We start from the raw sequence: 5,755 nt of genomic DNA, 5'->3' as shown, positions 1-5,755 counted from the left end.
ATTCCCCCCTTGTCATATAGCTTAGGGACCCAATCATGGGACCAGCTGCATTTATGGTGACAAGGGGAACAGAGTTTGGAGGTTTACGCAAAGTTCTGGGAAGCAAGTGTCCCTGGGGTGGCTCTGGGAGGTCTGATTAAGTATTGTCTCCGAGCTGGTGTCTATGATCTGCCAGGTGATGTTTTGGGGGGGCGTGGGGACTCCTGGCAGCATGAGCAATGACAAGCAGAGTTAACAGAGTTACCAATATTAGGTGGGTCAAATGGACTGTAGCTTGAGCTTGAGCGGGTTGTGTTGGTCCCGCCTGATGGCCCATCGCGTGACGAAGTCCTTCCAGATCGAGGAGGCGTCCTCTGGCCAAACGTGTGTGTGATGGACCCAGGTCGCGATGCCGTCTACTTTGAGAGCGGTGGGGGTTGTCAGCACCACGATGTAGGGTCCCTTCCAGCAAGGCTCAAGGGTCTCTCGGTGGTGCCTCTTGACATAGACCCAGTCTCCCGGCCTGTACTGATGAGGTGTCGGGGTCGGGCCAGCCTCGTAGACAGCACGGAGGCACGGCCAAATGTCCTCGTGCGCCCTCTGGAGCCCTCTCAAGGAAAGAAAAAGTTCTTGATCTTTAAACTCAGCAATAAGTTCAGCTCGAAGGCTGGGAATAACAGGGGGTGGCCTGCCAAACATGATCTCATAGGGAGTAAAACCCAGAGTGTAAGGAGTGTTTCTAACCCAGTAAAGGGCATACGGTAGGAGAGTCACCCTGTCCCCAGTCTCCATGGTTAATTTGGTAAGGGTCTCTTTTAGGGTCCTGAGCTCTGGGGCCTATAAGCACAATGTAATTTCCAGTTTGCCCTCACCGCCTTGGCTACTGCCTGTGTTACCTGCGAGATAAAAGCTGGTCCATTGTCTGATCCTACCATGGCAGGAAAACCATACCTGGGTAAGATGTCTTCTAGTAGCTTCTTAGCCACCATCTGAGCCGTTTCATGCTTGGTTGGGTATGCCTCCACCCAGCCAGAGAAGGTGTCTGTAAATACTAAAAGATATTTATAACCATACTTTCCTGGTTTGACTTCAGTGAAGTTGACTTCCCATTGGGCTCCCGGTCTGGTGCCTCTGAGCCTGGTTCCTTTTTTATTTGATGTGGCTCTCACATTGGTGAGTTGGCAGGTCTTGCAGGCAGATACAACTTGCTTTATTTTGGTGTCCTGTTGGTGAATCTTGATTCCGGCATGTCGGATTAAGTCTTTTAATTTTCGGGCCCCCATGTGAGTAGACCAATGCATGTGCTCTAATATTGAGACTCCGAGCCGGTCTGGCAGCACGAGCTCCTTGTTAGGTGTATACCACCATCCCTTTATCTCCTGGGCCATGGGGAGTTTCTTGATCCGCTGTAACTCCTCCTGGGAGTATTTGGGCTGGTCTGGTAAAACTGGGTCTCCCGGGTCCGGTAGTTGTATGGTCACAGTGGGGACTGAAGTAAGGGCTACTGTCTTGGCTGCCTGGTCAGCCTTTCGATTACTTCTAGCTACTGGGTTATCAGCTTTTTGGTGCCCTTGGCAGTGGATAATGGCTATCTTGGCAGGAAGCCATAAGGCCATAAGCAGGTTAAGTATCTCCTGCTTATTTTTTATAGTCCATCCTTCTGCCATCAGTAACCCCTTCTCCTGATAAATTGCCCCATGAATATGAGCTGTGGCAAATGCATAACGGCTGTCTGTGTAGATGTTAAGCCGTTTTCCAGCTCCCAGCATCAGCGCCTTGGTGAGGGCTATGAACTCTGCTCACTGGGCTGATGTTCTGGAGGGTAGATACTCCGCCCATACGGTGTCCGTTTCGGTGACCACCGCTGCACCCACATACCTGTGTCCGTCTCGCACAAAGCTGCTGCCATCAGTGAACCAAGTAGCCTCAGCATCTGGGAGGGGCCGGTCTGTCAGGCCCGTCCGGAATCCATGTACTTCTTCCAGGATTCCCGCACAGTCATGTAGTGGAGCACCTAGGTCAGGGTCAGGCAGCAGGGTTGCAGGATTGAGGGCTGCACTGGGGTGGAACCGCACTCGTGGAGGGTTGAGTAGGAGGCTCTGGTAATGAGTCACACGTGTGTTGCTCATTCATCTATCAGGAGGCTGTTTCAGGACCCCTTCAATGGCGTGTGCGGTTGTGATCCAGATCTCCTGTCCTAGGGTCAGTTTGCGTCCTTGACTAGGAGTGCTGTCACTGCAATAATTCTTAGGCATGGCGGCCAGCCAGGAGCCACTGGGTCTAGTTTCTTGGACAGGTAAGCCACTGGGCAGTTTCAGGGGCCTGAGGCTTGAGTTAGAACCCCTTTTGCTATTCCCTTATGTTCGTCTACAAAGAGGTGGAAGGGCTTCGTAATGTCTGGTAGGCCGAGTGCTGGGGCACTTAGGAGGGCCTTTTTTAACTGATTAAAGGCAGTTTCTTCTTTTTCAGCCCATTTAAATGTTTTCCCCTCTTTGGTAGCTTCATATAGGGGCCTGGCGATCTCAGCAAACCCTGGAACCCAGAGGCGGCAGTAGCCGGCTGATCCTAGGAATTCCCTCACTTCTCTTCGGGAGGTGGGAGTAGGGATCTTTAGGACAGTTTCTTTTCTGGCATCTGATAACCGCCTCTGTCCACCCTCCAGGATATATCCCAGGTAACTTACCCTCTCCCTGCATATCTGAGCCTTCTTCACGGATGCCCGGTAGCCTAAGGCCCCCAGGGTAGCCAGCAGGTCCTGGATCTCTCGCTCACAGTCTTTGGCCATGTCGGCAGCAATCAGGATGTCATCTACGTACTGTAGAAGGGTGAGGCCAGGGTGCTCCCTTCTGTACTCACCCAGGTCCTCGTGTAGTGCCTCATCGAAGATGGTGGGTGAATTTTTGAATCCCTGAGGTAGCCATGTCCAGGTGAGTTGCCCACTGTAGCCCTCCTCCGGATCATGCCACTCGAAGGCAAACAAGGGTTGGCTCTGGGGTGCCAGCGGCAGACTGAAGAAGGTGTCCTTTAAATCTAGTACAGTATACCAGACCTGGAGGGTGCCAAGGAGCTCAAGAGAGTATATGGGTTGGGAACAGTTGGGTGTATGTCCGCGACCCTCTTATTTACTTCCCGGAGGTCTTGTACCGGTCAGTAGTCATTTGTGTGAGGCTTTTTGACCAGCAGTAGGGGGGGGGTGTTCCAGGCAGACTGGCAAGGAACTAGTACCCCTAGGCTTCGTAGTCTCTGGATGTGTGGCTGGATCCCCTTCCAGGCCTCCTGAGACATGGGGTATTGTTTGATCCTTACCAGACTCTCTCCTGGCTTGAGCTGTACCAGGACTGGGGTCCTGTGAGCGGCTAGTCCCATCCCCCCCGTCTCTGCCCAAACCGAGGGGAATTCTTGTAGCCATCTGTCTATATTATCCTCTCTAAGGAGCGCCTCCTGGTGGAGGCGGTATTCATCCTCCAGTTTCATGGTCAGGACCTGGATGGGGTGGCCCTTGCCATCGGTGACCTGGTTTCAGACCTTGTCTGAAAGTTATCTGAGCTCCAATCTTGGTCAGTAAGTCCCATCCTAACAGCGGGTAGGGGCATTCTGGTATTACCATAAAGGAGTGGGATACCCGGCCCGTTCCCAAATCTACTGTTCTTCAGGTAGTCCATGAATACTGGCTCATACCAGTTGCCCCTTGTACCCAGGACTTCTTGCTGGCTAGTTTTCCTTGTGGGGTGCAGAGGACCGAATGTTGTGCTCCGGTGTCGACAAGGAAGTCAATAGGTGTCCCCTCCACTTTAAGAGTTACCCTGGGTTCGGGGAGAGGGTCCGAACCCTGACTCCCTTAATCACTTAGTTCATCTAGCTCTAGGACTTTTACTCGATCAGTCTTGCTTCCCTTCCTGCCGGCCCTCTTAGGACAATCTCGGGCCCAATGACCTATCTCCTTGCAGTATGCGCACTGATCCTTCTGCAGCCTCTGCTTCCCCCCCCTTGGTGGTTCCTTTACCTTTTCTTGCATCATCTGCCAGCTGCTGGAGATGGCGGTCTTGTTCCTTGGGGGAGTCAGCAGTGGTAGCTTGTAGTATTCTGGCCAGGTCTCGAGTCTGCTTACTGCTGGCAGCTGCCATGGTGCGAGCCTGCTTGTCCTCAGGAGGCTCCTGGTTATTATATACCTTTTCGGCTACCACCAGTAAGTCCTGCAGACTTTTTTCTCCTAGTCTATCTATTTTCTGTAATTTTCTCCTAATGTCTATGGCCGATTGGTTTACAAAGGCCATGATAACAGCTGCCTTGCTTTCCGGAGCCTCTGGATCCATGGGGGTATAGGTACAGAATGCCTCCGTGATCCGTTCTAAAAAGGCAGCCAGAGATTCATCTTTTCCCTGTTGTACATTTCCTACCTTGGCCAAATTGGTTGGCTTTCTAGCAGCCATTCAGAGACCCCCCCATTAGAGTCTGGCGGTAGACCCAGAGCCTCTCCTTACCTTCTGCTGTGTTGAAATCCCACTGGGGCTGAGTTAAGGGGAAGGAGGCATCTATCTGAGCCTGGTTGGTGCTGGGATTCCCGTCTGCGCTCGGAACTAGTTTTCGGGCCTCATTGAGGATTCTTTCTCTTTCTTCAGTCGTGAACAGGACCTGCAAAACCTGCTGGCAATCATCCCACGTGGGCTGATGGGTAAAAAGAACAGAGTCTAATAAATCAATAAGCCCTGCCGGTTTCTTGGAAAACTTAGGATTCTGAGCTTTCCAATTGTAGAGGTCACTAGTGGCAAAAGGCCAATAGTGATGGGGCTGATTCCCCTCCGAGTCTGGGGGTCCGGTGGCTCGCAGGGGCAGAATAGTGGAGTCGGCGGCTTTGTCTGGTAAAGGGCGGGCTACCCACTGGAGCGTTTCCGCCTCCCCGCTCTCGGAACAGCGGTCTGCCTCCCCCGGAGGGGGAGGATTGGTGTTCTTCCGGCATCCTAGAGAGGGCTTATACAGGGGAGGAAAAATTAATTCTTCTTCAGTACCCCCCTGTAGGACAGGGAAGAGGGGTGCTGAAGCTGGGAAAGACTTTTCTCTTCTTTGTCCCCTGCAAAGCAAGAATGGGTTTTGGCTCCGGAGGGAGCGGGGCTAGGAAGGGCTTAAGCCAAGAGGGTGGGTCTTCTACAAGGTCCTGCCAAGTGATAGTAAGGGAGCTGATCAAGATGGCCGCGTCATTAGGCCAAGAGATGATACTCCCTGACTTGGTGGATGGTATGGGAAGTCGAAAGTCCCCTCTGGTGGCCATCCGACATTGAAAGTTGGCCACTCGCTAGAACAAAAAAACTGCCAACCGACCCTTTCAGACTTCACACTGAGGTTGTTAGCTCTTCCCCTCACATCCTTAAAGTGACCAATCATAATACTTAGAGGAGTAGTCTGAGTCTGTCCCATAACGTCCGTCCAGTAAGTCCACAGAACAAAACAGAGAAAACACAAAAACAGACAACCAGAGGGCCCCTAGAAAGTCTTCTAACTCCATGGAAGCAAACTGAAAGCTAGCTTAGACCTTTGAGGGGATTCCACGTCCTGCAGAAGGAGGATCAGAACGTCTTCCAAAACCTCCCAGCCCTTGGTCCTCCAGTGCGTCCACTTAGACCGCGTCGGGCACTACTCAGAATTCCAGAAATGAGCTCACAACAGAAAAGACAGAACAAACAGACAGACACTAACCATGGCCAGTCAGGCTCTCCGGGTCAGGGGTCCCTCGGTGGGTTTTGGGGATACCCGGGCCGAGCCCCAAATGTTATGCCCAGAT

General features: G+C 52.3%; 1 pseudogene; it reads right to left on the bottom strand.

Annotated features, from left to right (window-relative positions):
• Positions 1 to 454: 454 nt before the first annotated feature.
• LOC115526214 lies at positions 455 to 4,936 on the bottom strand (annotated as a pseudogene).
• Positions 4,937 to 5,755: the final 819 nt, after the last annotated feature.

The sequence above is a fragment of the Lynx canadensis genome, chromosome D1 (genome assembly GCF_007474595.2).
Source record: "Lynx canadensis isolate LIC74 chromosome D1, mLynCan4.pri.v2, whole genome shotgun sequence".
NCBI lineage: Eukaryota > Metazoa > Chordata > Mammalia > Carnivora > Felidae > Lynx > Lynx canadensis.
This window is presented reverse-complemented; position numbering and strand designations above follow the sequence as displayed.